This window comes from Gracilinanus agilis, chromosome 2 (assembly GCF_016433145.1).
Source record: "Gracilinanus agilis isolate LMUSP501 chromosome 2, AgileGrace, whole genome shotgun sequence".
Lineage (NCBI taxonomy): Eukaryota > Metazoa > Chordata > Mammalia > Didelphimorphia > Didelphidae > Gracilinanus > Gracilinanus agilis.
The window spans coordinates 510,674,947-510,694,059 of record NC_058131.1 but is presented as its reverse complement, the minus strand read 5'-3'; positions in this window follow the sequence as shown (position 1 = coordinate 510,694,059).

Genomic DNA, 19,113 nt, shown 5'->3' with positions numbered 1-19,113 from the left:
ATTGGATTGTGGCAAAAGTTTGTCTCTACTTTGCTCTGAAGATATAGAATAAAGTTTAAAGGTTTATCTTGAGTATAGAAGCCAGTATTCTCTCTGTGATTAATAATTTGTTACTGAAATGAAATATTCACATTTTCAATAATATTGATATCCAGTTCAGTATAAGTCTGAATATTTTTCCTTCAAGAAGGGAAAGGTTATGAAATTAGAATTTATATGTGTATTGGAGCATCATTCATATGTTTCATTGACTCATAGGCTTTTCCCAAAAATGAAACCTGAGGAAATTTATATTCAAAATAGCACAACTATTGAACTTCTGGCACATCAAAAGACAGATATTTATTTAAAGGCAGAAGAAAGTAGCTAGAGAGTCTTTAGTTAATAACCTGTATAATATTGCAAGTATTTTTTAACAAATTCTACAGCCTTAAAAAAAAGGTATCCACAAACCAGCAGTGACCCAAGTGACATTTTTCTTGATATGTAACTATATTCTTGTTCAGACATCATTAGCCCATTCTTTCAATACTGGAGAAGAAGGAAAGGGAGGAGAAAGAAAAGGATTTGGCACACAGAGGGTGTTTAATTAGTGCTTGCTTCATTGTTCTGAACTGGATAAACTAACAAGCTTGTCCAGATAGAAGAAAGAAACTGACCTTCCTTCTGCCCAACTTACCCAGGTTACTTTGTTTCAGTTATTGAGGGATATTTTGATAGTTTGACATTATTACCACAAAAATGCCAGGAACTGAAGCTCTTTTACATCTGGTTCAAATTTCATACAGAAATACTTTGGAATTGGCATTACTCAGGGCCGCTGCTCAGAGAAGACATCATGTAAGTGATAATAGGTATTATATTAGACCACAATGAGGGGTTTTTCCCCCTTGTTTAGAATATCTTACTTGTCTATGACATACAAATTATTTGGGAAATTGATCAAACTTCCTTTTGGGTTGAGTCATGAGAACTTAGGCAAAAAAAAGAAAAAAGTCTATTATCTAGAAGTAAGAATTATCCTTACTCTTATTTTTTTTAAAGAACATGAAAATCCACTGTCCCTAGAGTTAAGCAAAAGAGGGAAAGTTGAATTTGAGGTTTCAAATACACTTCTTAATATATTATAGAAGATTCAAAGAAGAGGGCTTAATTGAATAATAGCTTCAATTGTAGCATTTTAAAAAAAAATCTGAACCTCATTTTCAAGTGAATTTGGTATCACATTTATTGCCAAAACCTGCTCTTCCATAATGTATCATTGTTTTATGCATCGAATTATTTTAAATTGCCCTTTTCACCATTATCATCATTGTCATTATTATTCTGAATTACAGGAAGTCTGCCCTTTAGGACAAGGTACTCTTTCAAAACAGTCTGATGTTCAAAAGAACTTAGGCCTGTATCTGTCTTCTTTAGAAATCATGTGAACAATGAAGATGAGAGAGACAAAGAGAGAAGCTTGATATTTCCAAAAATAAAATCTTTCCTAAAAGTGAAAAATTCACAAAAGTGGAACAGACTCAGATATGGCTCAGCAAATGTTTAACAATAAGACCACTGGAAAAAATATATACAAAAGACATTTCTTTCTTTAAAAAAAATTCTTACTTCTGTCTCAGAATCAATACCATGTAATGGTTCTAAGGCAGAAGAGGTGTATGGGCTAGGCAATGGGGGTTAAGTGACTTGCCCAAGGTCACACAACTACAAAGTATCTGAGGTCAAATTTGAACTCAGGATCTCCCATTTCTAGGCCTGGCTATCTGTTCACTAAGACACCTAGCTGTGCCCCCTTTCCCCCAAAACATATTTTTATGTATAAATCTGCATTATTTATACTTTCTTAAGTCTAGATAATAAACAAAACCATTTTTTGTTGTTCAGTCATGTTAAACGTTGCATGATCCCATTTTAGGGTTTTCTGGGCAGTGATACTGAAATGGCTTGTCATTTCCTTCTCTGGCTCATTTTACAGATAAGGAAACTGAGGCAAGCAAGGCTAAATGACTTGCCCAGGGTCACATAACTAGAAAGTGTGTGAGAACCATTTTTGAATTCAGGTCTTCCTAACTCTAGGACTGGTGCTCTATCCACTGCCCCACCTAGGTTTGTTCTAAACAAAACAAGAAATCAAGACAAATTATCAGATGTAAATGCTCATACTGAAAAATTAAAATTCACTTTCCCAAGTCTGGTTCAAGCTGGCACCTTTTCAGTGTTCATCAATCTATTGGTCTCTCCTGGTCCCAGATGTAGCCCGGTGCTAAGGATGTGAGGAAGCGGGAACCCCTAACACCCTAAGAAGAGGAAGGTCTCTGTGGCAGAGGCCAGCTAGACTGACCCCCACCAACTCTTCCATGACACTAGCTCAGCCCATGGGCCTGGGATCCAGTCCACCCCCTGGGCCTTCCCCAACACAGCCTGACTTCTTTGATGAACCTATGTCCAATATGGCAGTAGCCTAAGGGAACAGCCTGTGAAATAATTGAGTTATTTCATCTTTATAGATGATAAATTTATAAAGTGCTATTCTTGTCTGTGTCAGGCTGATAGGCCGGAATGGGAGGCCTCAGACCTGATTCTGGGATACAACTCAATCTGACTTCTTCTTAATAAACAAAAGGGTTTATTTGAAAGGGTTCACACAGGTATAGGAAGGAGGATCAAAGGGAAATAGCCTAAATCTAAATTTCTAATTTCTCCTCCCTCCAATCCCATAAAACTCCTCAGGGATCTTTCTTCTGGTCTTGATGCTATCTGACACTCTATACTGTCTGTCTGTACCCAAAATTCCCTATCCAGCTTTCCTGACTATTGACCCTCCAAAATATTCTTGGTAGGAAGTTTATAGTTCAGGTTGCTTTGATAGGGTGAAATAAGATGGCAAAGTCACCTCAAGCCCTCAGCCCAAAAGGCTGCAGGTATCCTTGTTGACAGGCAGATATTCTTGTCTCAGGTTGGCTTCTTCTCAGTAACTTAGATATAAATAAGAAACTGTAACTCAGGAACACAGGTATCATGAAGAGATGACACTCCAGTGGATACATCTATGCTTGGAAGCTAGCTGGATAGAGGAACCCCAGGTACAGGGTCAAATGGCTTCCAACAGAAAGTCCATTATTCTCCCCAACAGGAAGTGAACTCTCCAAGCTCCCAAGAAACAGGAACCAAAGACAGCCCCCTCCAACACTCTTCTTCCTCTTTTTATACGTTCCTCATATTCCTTAGAACCTTGACCTTGTGTCCCACCCATGAGCCAAACTAGTCTGCTTTTTGCAAAACCTCTCTTCTTTCCTATATTTTAATACCTGGCAAGGATATTGACTGCTTCATTTCTGTCAGGAAGTTGAAGTATTTCTTTGCTGTGGACATTATGTACGTGGAAAAGAAACTAGGGTTCTTAGTGTTTCCCTATCTGCACCTGGATTGGGGAGGTAGGACATGCCAGTGACCCCTAGGTTCACCATCAATGCCCTACAACTTTACATTCTAGCCACGGCTTTTACCTTGCACATCCTGGTTGCTGGCTTAGCCCTGGTGACACAGAAGATGGATTCTCCCCCAAATTCCTGGGTCTATAAGCTAGCTCAGCCCTGGCCTGGCTCATAATGGAGGTGCTAGTCATCTCACTGAGCCTTTACTTGGTCATGATCTATACCAACCTCACCACCATCAAACTGCTGGCCTTCTCAGGGCATAAGTATTTGGTGTTGTGTGGCTATCTTCATCTTTCTGGTCTGGCCCCTTCAACTAAAAATCCTATCTGAATTGGGGAAGGGGAATGAATCAGCTGCACTTGTGCTTCATCTTCCACTTAGTCATGCTTAGACCTTAGACATCTATAACTGTTTAACGTGCTCCAAGCTGGGACTGCCCATGGGCATTGATTACAGGGAGAAATAAACCCCCTGAAGGTGCTGTTGAGTGAAAAATAAAAAGGCACTCCAGAATATACAACTTTGGAGTTAGTAGTTTCCCTGTCCCTGGAAATCTTCTCATTAGAGATGACCACTAGAGGATCAGTGGTCAGCTATGTTGTAAAGGGGATTCCTTCTCACTTAAAGTTTGGACTAAGTGAACTCTGGTTCCCTACTAAGGTTCTCTAATTTTATGAAGCAAACAGAAGTCAGTGATAGTTTGTGCTTAGATCTATTAGAAGATAGAGGTTTGAACTTTGCTTTTTTTTTAAGTATTTTCTCATCATATACCTATTAAATCCCTATATGAGAAGTTATTAAACTTCTCTGTGCCTCAGTTTTTTGATCAGGAAAATAAGAAGTTGGATTCAATGCCCTCTGAGGCATAACATTAAAGTTTGTAATACTGTGAATCTAATTTGCATCAAGTGATTTAAGAGAAAGTATATATCCCTATCCTTTGCGTTTAGGAAGAATACACTGACATAGTGCATACCCATATTTCAAAGGTGTAAAGCTCTGAAACATTCTCATTCACTGCTGTGGACTGTGCTTAGGAACTTAATTAAAAGGTTAAAGGATGTTGAGTCAGGAACCATGCAGGATGGGGTACTTTCAGAACATAAGAGCTCTACAAAGAAGCGACCTGGAGTATGGACATTGAACCACTGAAAAGCAAAAGGAATGACAGACTATAATAATTAGTTGCATTTGCTCAAACCTCCATTTTTCCCAGTGGTTTCTGGTATAGGACAATAATGCTTTATAACTGTAAACAACACTTGAGAAATACAGACCACCAACTAAATCCTGACCCAATTATTCCAACTAAACCTGGGCTGGTAACAATCGTAGGCACTTTTCCCAATAAAACAATCATTATCTTTGCTAGAAGAAACTTCAGAGATTTCCAGATAAAGTAACTATCATCACCCATTTCCCAGGGACCCCAAGCCAATTCTAAGAATTTACTGTTGCACCCTTCCCCCGAGCTATGATTTTTTTGTTTTGTTTCATTTGTTTAATTTTGAAGCAATAAAAAGTCAGCTAAGCCCCATATCTGGTGGACTCCTTTCCCTGGGAGAAGAATTCCTAAATGCATGCGTGCCATTCTTCTGCCTATGCCCCTCCCTCCTGTTCTTGATGTCTCTCTTTTACACTCAGCTGGACTCTGGTCCATGGGTCCAGACAACCTGGAAGGTAGTAGATTGACAGGACTCAGTTATCTTGGACTCACTGTAATGGGGAGAGGCTGGAACCTTGCCTAGCTGCTGGGACCTAGTGAATTTATTCACTCTCCACTTCCCTCCCCTCTCCCCTGCCTCATAGCTACCTAGTGAGCTAATACCATTTATCTTTTTGGAGTTTCTTGTTCTTTTCAACTTTAATTGCCTTTTTACTGTTACAGTGGTTTTGGCTAGATAAATATAAGTTGGCTTTTACTGCATCCTGAGGGACTGTTCGTTTAAGAAGTGGGTAAAAAGGAGAAGAGAGTGGCTAAAGATTTTTTTTTTCAGAAAGTACTATAAAGTAAACTTCTGAACTGACTCAATTCCATGAATATTTAGCATAACTAGCTCCTGAAAACAGCAAAGGAGAACAAACATGAATTCCTGACACCAATTGCTTTGGACTTTAAAGGAGAAAAAATGAGCTTATACTAAGCTTTTATGTATTATAAAGGAGGATAGGGTGGACTGGGGAGGAAGGCTTCAGTACTATATCCCATTCCCCAGAGTCAAAGTCCTAGCTGGCAAGTGTTAGCATACTAATTATCCTCAAGTGTTTGAAGGGCTGCTACAAACAAGAAGGATTAGTCTTGCTCAGTTTGACCTCAAAGGACAGAAAGAGTAACAAAGGGAAGAAGCTACAAAGAGGCAAAGTTAAAGTTGATGGGAGTGGGGGGACTTCCTGGCAAAAAGCTGTCTCAGGAGGTAGTGGATTTGGATTTCCTGTCTTTCGAAGTCTTCAAGTAAAGGCTACAAGTCCATCTGTTGGCTATGTTCAGGTTGGGATTCTTTTCAGATATTGGCTGACCTAGATGTGCATTAACGACCCTTCCAACTTTAAAATTTTGTGACTCCAGAGTCATTTTGCCAAATTATCCATACAATTGCATGAGGCCAAAAAAACTACAGATTCTATTCTACATATCGAACTATTTCTGAGTTTGGAAAATGTATCCCCTGGAATGAGTCTATTTTCATTCAGTGTAGAAAGTAATTCCTTTTCAGCATTGTCAGTAGCTAACATCCATATAAGGATTAAAATACATTTTTCACATCATCTTAGGATGCCACTATGAGTTAGGTTCTGCAGTTATCATTATCTCTATCTCACAAATTGAGAAAACTGAGGCTGAGAGAGGCTAAGTGGTCCCACAAATAGTAAGATTCTGAGATTTGAACCCAAGTCTTCCTGACTCCAACTCTAGTGCCCTATTCATCAAGAAACACTTCTTCCAGCTACAACTATTATGGAAACCACAAGTACTGAAAAGTAAAAGCAAAAACAGTTTGCCAACTCAGCAGAAAAAAAAAACTGATGGTTTAATGGTTAATGGAAATGCTTCCAAAATGGATCTTCTGGAAAGAGCCAGGTGTTGTCACTGAGCCACACAGTGAGGTTAGCACTTTTAGTGAGGTTTCCAGTAACTCTCCTGAATGCTTGGATAATCATTTAAGAAAGATTAATGGGTTTTCCATATGCAATCACAGACAAACATGAAGTAGTCTATGATTTCTATCTTAATGGATTTGTGGAGAAGGATTAGGGTTTAAGTTTTATTTTAGAAACATACTGCAATGGAAGGAGGAAATATTCACTGAGCAAACGTCAAAACTAAAGGAAACCACTGTTTGAGAGATAGGGGAAAAATAGTACAAAGAGTCCACAGTCCCTGGCTTTATATCTTAATGAATAAATTATACTAGCTATTATTAAAATGGCACCTTCATTAGGATTTCAGCTTGGTAAATGCATAGACAAGGAGAACAGAGAATAAAGATGGAGAGAGAAGAAGTTATAACCCAAAGGGGACAAAAGCAAACACAGATGACCACTTACAAAATATTTCAAAATTATGGCATCTTTTTCACAAGTGTAAATTTCATTTCATAAAACTTGGATTAAATAGAACAAGTTTGAGACTGTGTTTCTAGTTATCTGAAGCAAAACCAGAAAAAATTCTTGCTTCAATTCTTGCTGTTAAAAATTTTCAATTATGTATAGAGATACATGTATTTATACATACATTAATAAAGATATGTACAAATGGATAGATGGAGATGTAGACATTATAAATGTGTGACTCTGTTTTCTTGAGTATATGGATATGCTTTCTTAGCCTAACAAATATAATACTGGACAAAAATATTTATAGCTGCACTTTTTGTGGTGACAAAAAATTAGAAAATGAGGAGGTGTCCCTCGATTGGGGAATGGCTGAACAAATTGTGGTATATGATTGTGATGGAATACTATTGTTGCATAAGAAATGATCAAATGTTTGATTTCTATAAGAACTGGAAAGATCTACATGAACTGATGCAGAGCAAAATGAGGAGAACCAGGAGAACATTATACACAATAACCGAAACATTGTGGGACAATCAAATATAATAGACTTTGCTACTGAGAGCAATGCAATGATACAGGACAATCCCAAGTGACTTATGAGAAAGAATACTAACCACATTGAGAAAAAGATCTGTTGAGATAGAAATGTGCCATTTGATTTATCACTCGTTTATGTGGATTTATGATTTGGGGTTGCAGTTTTAAAAGATTACTCTATTAAAAATTGAACAATATGGGAATAGATTTTGAGTGATAATACATGTATAACCCAGTGGAATTACTTGTCTGCTCCAGGAGGGGGTAGGAAAAGAGGGCAGGGAGAGAACATGAATCATATAACCATGAAAAATTTTTTAAAAATAAGATTATATTGAAAAATATATAGTACATGGAATATAATTTTGTCTCTTATGAGTTAGCACTAAATTTGGGCTTGATTTCATTCTTAATATTGATTTTTATGGTTGAAAACCATAGCTGCCAATAATGTTAGATATGATGTCATAAAATTTTAGATCTGGAGTTATTGTTTTGATAAAAGTTTAATATTAGCATGTGTATCGTCATTAACCTCTTTATTCTAAAAGTGAAATACTAAGAGCAACATTCAGTTCCTTAGTGATTTTTATTTGCTGACATCTTCATAGTTTTGCAAAACAAAGAAAAATCTTCCAAAACTTGGATACAATCACTGGTGCCTCCGAAAAAGTGATCAAATCTACATAGATTCTATACATTTTGCTAGAATAGGAGCAACTTTAGACAGTGGTTTTCTTCTCTATTATGCATTTGTATCAATATATTCAAATTCATTAATTAATCAAATAAATTAATATATTCATTGAAGGAACCACAAGAATCAGTCTAGACAAGTACTACTTGTGTGATTTTGATCACTTTATTGCTCATGTGCAAAATAAGACATTGGACTAGGTGACATATATTTATCTTCCAGTTTTTATGACTTATGACCCTACAATCTCTTTCACTAACTGTCCTGTTTAATATTGAACTCATATCAAACAGCCTAATTTTTATAATAAATTATGAAATATGGAAGATGTGTGGTAGACAAAGAGCTGGCTCTAGAGCCACTTAGATCTGGATTCAAGCCCCATTTCTGATATCTATTGACTGTAAGTGTCCATGGGAAAGCCATTGATTATCTCAATGTCCTAGGAAACTCTAAAACTAAGTTATTATTAGGAAAGGACATTTCCCATTGAAAGTTCCTTACATGATTGAAATCATAGGTCTGTTGTTGTTGTTGTTGTTGTTGTTGTTGTTTTAATGTACAACTCTAAGTTGTGGTAGAAGACTGCAGAAACAAGTCCCTTTCCCCACCCCATATTAGTCAAGATTTCTATGCTCTGAACTCAAACATAAAAAAGACATGAGGAACACAGAGATATGTTTTCTTAGTCACAGTGAGGAAAACAAATGTTGAATTGTATTATTTATTAGCAATATTTCTATGTAAAACTTTTCATTTTCCCAAATCCATAATCTCCCATTATCAGGCAGCTCCCAAAATAAGGTTAACATGTAAGCTTCAAAGCGTCTAACTGGACTTGAACCTGTCTTTTGCTTAAGGCAGGGTAGATTTCCTATTTTTTTTTCCTTTATAGACAAAAAAAAACCTCTCCCTAAGGTATTTAACAACATAAACCCTCTTTGTCCTTGCTAAACATATCACCTAGACTTGGAGTGATTAGGTCCATAAAGAGTCACTGAAAACATGAATAAGAAAACATATTTTTCTAACTGAAGATTGGTTTCATGAGCTCCCTGATGTTCCATTACTTAACATCCCAAAGAAGAACAGATCTGCCATTTTTCCTTATCAGAATGAAGTTGCAGGATCCACCCACCTGAAAAGTAGGTATCCACTCCTCTCCCATGAAATAATGGGGGAAGAACTTAGGAGCTGAGATTTTTAAGACCACCTTCTTTTTCAAAATATCCACCAATTGGGACTGCCAGGGGAGGTCTAAAGGACAAGCTATCAGGTCAATCAAAAAGAAAACACATCTCCCTACAAAAAAGAAGGTCAAAGCTGAGGAAGCATTTTGCTACCCATGATTGACCAATTCTTTATTAATAGACCACATACCACTATTAATAAACAATGTTATTCTCAGAGAAATAGCCTCACATTATTTTTTGGTTATACTTCAGGGCAATATAAAGGAAACAATATTTGGGTCAGAAGGATATCTCTAAGTTAAACTAAGTAGCCATAAACTATCCTAGAGGGTAGCATTATAGGATGACTAGGGAGAAGATGATGGAGGGCAAAGAGAGGAAGGGAATAGTTAAGGAGAACTGAAAGAATTTTCAGCTGAAAAATATGTGTACAGAATCAAGTCAGGAGGCTGAAACCTCAGTAGTATAGAATCTAAACAACATGGAGATATATTCATTCCTGCCATTTTGATAAGTATTCATATTTAGGTGGGGAAATACCATCAATGATATAACAATGGGCCTTATTTATTTTAAGATGTTTTTCCTTATTCATTTAGGGGATGACTAATCCACATTGAGGTAGGAGGGTGATTGACACTCTCTTGTGAACTGTCCAGCTTCAACTTCCAGTTGGAGTTTTGGTTTGTCAGAGCTTGATGCCACACAGTAAAGCTGACAAATTAGAAAAGGAAATTAGGAGGAAAATTTGAAGTCACCAGGGTCCCAAGGTGACCCAGGCATCCATAAAATATGTTCACATGGAGGACATTAAATAACTAGTTTTCAAAACAGATGAAGTAAATCACCAACTATTATTTTGGACAAGGGCTATGAATTTGAAAAAGGAAATATGTACAGGGACTATGTATACATAAATTTCTCACATATCGGGTCTAGTACAGTTCCACTTGAAAGTAGACATTTAGAAAATGCTATTTGATCTATCTAGTGAGGAATTTTATTTATAGTGAGAACTAAAATACCTTCTATCATGGAGAAATCATTGAATGCTAGAGCAGGAAGCAACCTTAGGAAATATCAGATAAAACATTATTTTACTGGCACAAAACTGAGACAAAGGGAAACACAGTGCCTTGCCACGGTTATGTAATAAGTCTATTGGTCAAATCAGGACCAGATGGAACATGAAGACAGTGACTATATCAAATTTTTTGATGGAATGAATTCCCCTTATTGAAACTGCATAAGAAACAATGACTTGATTCTATTCTGTATCTAATTTACTTAAAAGATCATCTACCAAGAACATCTTAGAAGAGTTTTATCCACACCCAGATTACCTGGCCAATAACAATTTTTATTTGAAACTTCAGAACTATAGAATCATCTCTTGGTATTATGTATTTTATATATATATATATATATGCATATGCATATGCATTATATGTGCTAAATATTAGATATGTGTGCATTTGCTACTGCAACAAGATTAAAGATGCTGCCAGTTCTGACCCTTCTTCTCCCATGTTCCTAGTGCCATCTTGAGGCTTCTCCCATATGCAGGTAATTTTCCCCTTCGTTTTAGTCCAGAGTGTTTATTCTGGGAAATGGATTACAGTGAGGTCTCCAATGAATTTCTAAAATTAGCTTATGTGTTGGTGTCCTAAGCTCTGTATTACTGTCCTAAGAGATACAGCAGAGAAGAAAGTCAAGTCAATTATACAATCTCTATTACTAGACAAAGCATCTGCATTCATTCTGTTCCTTTTTTTCTACCCTAGTGAATTAGACTAAACAACCTAGGGCCCAATCCCCTAAGAATGATTTAATGGCATTTCCCTTTTCCTTTTCAGGCTTCCTCTGATACCTGTATGACAACCTCCCAGCATCATAGAACATGGTGTGGTTGTCAATCAAGCTCTTTTTTCACCTTGAAGCAGCTGGTTGTTACAAACCCATTAATTCTCCTCTCGGTATGTGCTTTGTCTAGGTTCTGACTCTCATCTAGGGGTGTGTTATCTATGTACCAATCAAATATTTTGGTTCTACTGTAACCTATTTAGCTGCTCCCATTCCATCGCTCCACATTGTATCTCACTGAATCAGCTTACCAAGATCATTACTTAATAAAGCATATAATCCAAATGGTAAGAGAAGTATAACATTCATGTCAAAGCACACATTGTGAGTTCCCTAGTCTGGGATCTTCATTCACTCCTTCCACCTCATCCCACACTTCCGCTGAACAAGAGAAAAGATCAAACCCAAAAGTTCAGTTCTCAGTTGCTCTGGAGCCAGAGAAGACCAAAAGGTAAGTCACAAACGATCTTGATGATCATTGGTACTGAGCTCCTGAGTAGAGAGACCACAGAGTGCTCTGAAATCTATTGTCACTACCAGCTTTCCTGCCATGAGATGAAGTACATATATCAATCTCTGCCTCTGGTGCTTTTCTGGTTTGTTTATTTTTAGTACCAGAGCAGCTTTTTATTATCTTATCCTCCCCCCCCCCCCGGGGGTCGAGTAGTTCATCAATCTCTGTCTCTTTGGTTCTAGAACACATTATGTTGAATTTTCCCAAAGAAATAGTTCTATTTTCCTATCAAAATATCTCCAAAGGCAAAGATGTTCTCTTTCAAATCTCTTATACTTCTTTGTCTCTTCTCACATATGTGGGTTTGCACCAGTCATTGAGATGCTGGCCAGGAAAATGCCTGTCACACCCAATCCATTAAGTTCCCTGTCTAAGACCTCTGACTTCCAAAAGCAACTTTGCACCTACTCTATGTTTGTGTGGATCTTTTCAATTATTACATCTTGATATATTCTCCTGTCCTAGAAACTACATAAGCTTTGGTGCTCACACTTCATCAATAGCCTCTGTCCTTTTGCTTGAAAAGGCCAGAGGGTCAAGTAAAGAGCTCCTCCTCAAGCTTCCATTTAAATAGGGCCCACCACCCAGTCATCTCTCACTTTGAATTCAGCTCTACTATTGTCGTGTCATCCACTCCCACCCACATACATACAAATATATACACTAGGTATCTTCTCTACCATCCTCCATCAATAGTGACAAAAAGTCCATAAGAATCTCATGACAAAGTCTCTCTCACACAATCCTTTTGCATTTACTACTGCTAGTGGAATTTCATGTCTTCCATTTTAGTTCCTTCCCAATAGTTTCCAGATATCTGTAGGTCACCTGACGATACTAGTTATCTCACTTAATATCTGTGAGAATTAGAGTAAGGCATGTCACCTCCCTAATCTTCAGTGTTCTCATCTATAAAATGAGTGGGTTGGATTAAAGTCCTTCCCATACTGCTCCACCTACCCTCCTACTCCAATCCCAGGGCCTGACCTCTGAGATTACCTCACATTTACTCAATATATGTCTTTTGTGTACATAATTGTTTGCATGTTGTCTCTCCTTTAACTGTGAGCTCCTTGAGGATGGGGAAATCATGGTTTTGCTTGTCTTTTTATCTTTAATCTCCATAGTTTATCACAGAGCCTGGCTTAACCAATCATATCAAATAAGTCAATGTTGATAAAATGAGATAATGATGCTCAAATGAGGTAATACATGTAAAGTGGCTATATGCATGAAAGAAATCTATACATTTTAGATATTATATTATTGTTATATTCATAAGCTATGATACAATAATAGATCAGGAAATCTCAATAACTAAAAGAAGGGGCCCTTAGAATGAGCCCCATTGAAAGGAATATGGACTCATGAGATAGTTAGAAATTACCTAAGAGATCATCCAGTCCAAACTTACTATTGATTTTACAGACTAAGAAACCAAGATCCAAAGAGGGAAGGTGCTTTCTAAAGTTTAATAGTGGACGATGTTGGCTTAGAAGCAGCAAGGCTCCAGACCTCTGTAAACCTTTACAGATCTTTACTTTTACTTTACTTTACTTTACTTTACTTTATTTTACTTTACTTTACTTTACATGATCAAGGACAAAGGGCTTCGAGGGGAAAGAAAACCAAAACTGACAACAGAACAGAGTTGGGGGATACTCCTGTTGAACCCAACTTAAAAGATCCACAAAAAAGTCTGAATTCTTTGAACTGTTGGGTTCAAGGGGAAAAGAAAAAGGAAGATTGCAAGTCCCCTTCCCCACCAAATATAATGAGTATCCAGCAGATCCTGGAATCTCTGGGCAGGCAAGGATGTAGTCCAGAGGGAGTGCCTTGCTGGCACAGTTGTGCCAGACTCAAGACTTTGATCACAGATAGCAAGGAGGCAGCTGGAGGAGAAGCACAGAGAGGGCAGCTAAACACTCCATCTTGCCCTGCCCCCCCCCACCCTTTCTAGAGGTTTTGGTCTCAGGACTCTGCAGATCAACTCCACCCTGGTTTAATCATATCAATACAGTAGATAAAAAGTCTTCAGACAGCAGGAAAGTTCCAAAGCCTCTCCCCTATAAACTGCAGTGAAAGTAGCTGAAATCACATCTTTAGTTTTTACTACCAGCTGGGGAAGATCTGGCATCAGGGCTCACTAATCTAGTCAGTCAGCAGAGCAGAGAAGAAGTCCTTACAGGACTGAATAGCACAAACCCACAGATCCAGAAAATAATCAAAGCAGCAAGATTACAACCAATTACAGGGGGTAAAGAAAGAAAGAAAAAATATGAGTAAACAACAGAAAAAAGAAAAAAGAAATTACAATTGACAACTTCTATCCAGGAAATTAACAAAAAGAAAATAGATCAGAGGAGGATCAAGGAACACCAAGTAAAAACACAGAAACTCTAGTGAATTTGACACAGGCTTTGGAAGAACTCAAAACTCAATTAACTTAAGAACTCAAAATTCAATTAACCCAAGAACTCAAAATTCTATTAAGTCAAGAACTCAAAAAACAATCAAGAGAGGCTGAAGACAATTGGGGAAAGAAAATACATGAACTTATACAAGAAAATAGTGGGGAGGGAGGGTTGGGTTTTTTTTAAACCCTTAACTTCTATGTATTGTCTCTGAGGTGGAAGAGTGGTAAGGGTAGGCAATGAGGGTCAAGTGACTTGCCCAGGGTAACACAGCTGGGAAGGGTCTGAGGCTGGACTTGAACCTAGGACTTCCCGTCTCTAGGCCTGACACTCAATCTACTGAGCTACCCAGCTGCCCCTGAAAATAGTGTTTTGAAAGCCAAAATTGACTAGCTTGAAAATGAGGCAAAGAAAGGGAAAGATGACCTATAAAGAAAATCAGACCAGAAGGAGAAGGATCACCAAAAAGCAAGGGATGAAATTCAGTCTTTAAAAATTAGAATCCAACAACTAGAAGCAAATGACTTCACAAGGCAGCAAGAATCTACAAAACAAAATCAAAAGAATAAAAAAATTGAAGAAAATATTAAACACCTCATTAACAAACCCCCGGATCTGGAAAGAGACCCAGGAGAGACAATTTGAGAATTATTGGACTACAGGAAGATCATGACAAAGGGAAAGCCTGGATATCATCCTACAGGAAATTTAATTTAATCCCCAACTGACAATGGAATTGTTGTAGCTAAATTCAAGTACTACCAGACCAAAGAAAAAGTATTACAAGCTGCTAAGAAGAAGTAATTCAGATATCAATAAAACACAGTTAGAATCTGGCTGCATCTACGCTGAAGGACCAGAAGGCATGGAATATGATATTCCAGAAATCAAGGGAACTAGGCCAACAACCGAGAATCAACTATCCAGCAAAAGTGATTATATTCTTGCAGGGTTAAGTATGGTCATTTAATAAAATGGATGACTTCCAAGCATTCATAAAGAAAAGACCAGACTTAAACAGAAAATTTGATATCCCACTATAGAACTCAAGAGAATCACCAAAAAGTAATTGAGAGGGGTAAAAAAAACAAAAATATTAAAACTTTTTTAAGGGTCCCAATAAATTCAAATGATTTGTATTCCTATGAGAAAAAATGATATTGGTAACTTTTAAAAATTGTTATTATCATCAGGGTAGCTAGAAGACGTATACTTAGAGGGAAAAGTGACAAACTGTATAGGATGAAATGTCAATATAAATACATGTATTTATAAATATGTATAAAACTAGAGGCAAAAAAGAGGATAACATTAAAAGAAATAGGAAAAGAGACAAAAAGCGGTAAACATATTTCATAAAGAATTACATGGTGGGAGCACGGGAGAATACCAATTCACTGGAAGGATAAAGAAGTTGAAGATAGGAAATACTTAAGTCTTATGTGCATTGAAATTGACTCAAAGAGGGAAAAACAATCAGACCTATTGGGGCAAAGAATTGATTTGTGCCGTATAGAGAAGTAGAAGGGTAACAAACAGACCAGTGGGGAGGGAAACAATACTAGGGAGGGAGAATGTGGGGGGTAACTCAAAAAGACCCTAAGAAAAATAAGAGGAGAATAAGAAGGGAGGGGGAAGAAAGAGAAGTACAACAAAGTCTGGGATTAGGGGGACTGATTAAAAAGAAAACACTTGTATAGAAGGAAATAGTGAAAGAAGAAAAGGCAGGACAAAGAGAGGAAATCTAAATTTTAGGGAATACACAGCTGGTAATAATAACTCTGAATGTGAATAGGATGAACTCATCCATGAAACAGAAGTAAATAGCAGAATGGATTAGAAAACAAAATCCTACCATATGCTATCTACAAGAAACACACATGAGGCAGGTAGACACACACAGAGTAAAGGTTAAAGGCTGGAGCATATTCTATTGAGCATCAACTGAGAAAAAGAAGGCAGGATTCAGAATCGTGATATCTGATAAAACCAAAGTAAAAATAGATCTAGTTAAAAGAGATAGGGAAAGTAATGACATCCTGATAAAAGGCAGTATGGACAATGAGGAAATATCAGTACTCAACATGTATGCACCAAATGGTATAACATCCAAATTTCTAAAGGAGAAATTGGGGGAGCTTAAAGAGAAAGTAGATAATAAAACTATGCTAGTAGGAGACCTGAGCCTTCCTCTATCAGATCTAAATAAATCAAACCAAAAAATAAATAAGAAAGAGGTAAAAGGAGTGAATGAAATCTTAGAAAAATTGGAGTTAATAGATATGTGGAGAAAAATAAATGGGGACAAAAAGGAATACACCTTCTTTTCAGCAGCACATGGTATATTCACAAAGATTGGCAATGTACTAGGGCATAAAAACATAGCAAACAAATGCAAAAAAGCAGAAATTATAAATGCAATCTTTTCAGATCATAATGCAATAAAAATAATTATTAGCAAGGGTACATGGAGAAGCAAACCAAAAATTAATTGGAAATTAATTAATATGATTCTTCAAAATCAGTTGTTAAAGAACAAATCATAGAAACAATTAATAACTTCATTGAAGAAAATGACAATGATGAGACTTCTTACCAAAATCTATGGGGTGCAGCCAAAGTAGTACTAAGGGGGAAATTTATATCCTTGAGTGCATATATTAACAAATTAGGGAGGACAGAAGTCAATGAATCGGGCATGCAAATTAAAAAACTAGAAAGTGAACAAATTAAAAATCTCCAGATGAAAACTAAATTAGAAATCCTAAAAATTAAAGAAGAAATTAATAAAATTGAATGTAAAAGAACTATTGAACTAATAAATAGACTAGAAACTGGTACTTTAAAAAAACAAATAAATAAACAAAGTACTGGTCAATCTAGTTTTAAAAAAGAAGAAAAGAAAACCAAATTAACAGAATCAAAGATGAAAAGGGAGGCCTCACCTCTAATGAAGGGGAAATTAAGTCAATCATTAAAAACAATTTTGCCCAATTATATGGCAAAAAAATACAGCAATATAGGAGATATGAGTGAATATCTACAAAAATATAAATTGCTTAGGCTAACAGAAGAAGAAATAGAGTATTTAAATAATGCCTATTAGAAAAAGAAATTGAACAAGCCATCAAAGAACTCCCTAAGAAAAAATCCCTGGGCCTGATGGATTCAGTGAATTCTATAACATTCAAAGAACAACTAATCCCAATACTATACAAACTATTTGACACAATAAACAAAGCAGGAGTTCTACCAAATTCCTTTTATGACACAAATATGGTACTGATTCCAAAGCCAGGCAGACCAAAAACAGAGAAAGAAAACTACAGACCAATCTCCTTAATGAATGTAAATGCAAAAATCTTAAATAGAATGCTAGCAAAAAGACTCCAGCAAGTGATGATGAAGGTTATTCATAATGATCAGGTGAGTTTTATACCAGGAATGCAAGGATGGTTCAATATTAGGAAAACCATCCACATAATTGACCATATCAACAAGCAAACCAACAAAAACCGCATGATTATCTCCATAGATGCTGAAAAAGCCTTGGACAAAATACAACACCCATTCCTATTGAAAACACTAGACAGTATTAGGAATAGAAGGGCATTTCCTAAAAATAATAAACAGTATAACTCTAAAACTATCAGCAAGCATCATCTGTAATGGGGATAAATTAGAAGCCTTCCCAATAAGATCAGGAGTGAAACAAGGATGTCCATTATCACTTCTATTATTTAACATTGTACTAGAAACACTAGCAGTGGCAATTAGAGAAGAAAAAGAAATTGAAGGTATTAAAATAGGCAATGAGGAAACCAAGCTATCACTCTTTGCAGATGATATAATAATCCACTTAAAGAATCCCAGAGAATGAACTAAAAAGCTACTGGAAATAATCAACAACTTTAGCAAAGTTGCAGGATACAAAATAAACCCACATAAATTGCTGGGGGCTACCACCAGTCCAGTTCCCTTTGGGGGCAGGACAATTGAGCGAAAATGGAGTGAGAAGAGCCAGAGACCAAGTAGGTTTGCAGTGGCTGATCTCAAGTGCCATCTGCTGATTTTAATTTTTATACTCTCTTTTCTTTATGATCTCATACAGGTTTTTTTTTCCCCATACATTCAAAATCACATATTAACTTTTGAAACATCATAAGATTGACATTTACTGATTATCTTACTGTGGCTAAACAAAGAAGCAAGCTTGTCAAAAATTATTCATTACAGGGTGGCTTAGTTTGAACTTATTCTTTTCAGCCATGCATAAGGTACAAGTACATCAGTTCCTAGCTAAGCATAATAGTTAATTATATTTTGACTAATTATATTATGTATATAGTTATGTTATGCTATTCATTCTCATCATCAATCAAGGAGATAGTTATGATAGTTGATTACATCCAATAAGCTACAATAATATCAGTCTGGTCCAATGTTTTGTTCCCATGGTGTTTTTTCTGTTATAGGATCACTAAGAATACAGTTCTGGTAGGGTGATTCTGTGCTAATTTGTCATTGCCTTAATTTCCTTGTGTTTCACTGTTTCCATGGTGCGTAGAAGTTTGGGAACAAACTCAGGCCAGGTATTTTCTTGCTGGGAACTTTAGAAACTTGCTGCTGGTTTTTTGCTAGGCTAATTCTAGGGGAAATTTCTATAATCTAGGGGGTTGTACAGGGGTTTATTTTTTGGATAGTGGGTAGTCTATGGCTGTGATTGTTCTTGCCATGAACCTGTATTGTTTTTCTGTGTCTCCTTGGAGCCGGATAAGGATATTGATTGCAATAATTTCAATGCAAGTGAATGTCACTGTAAAAAAATCATATAGGGTAAACTGAGTGTGGAATCTCCATCCTCCTGACAACCTGCCATGCTGGATTGTCAGAGCTT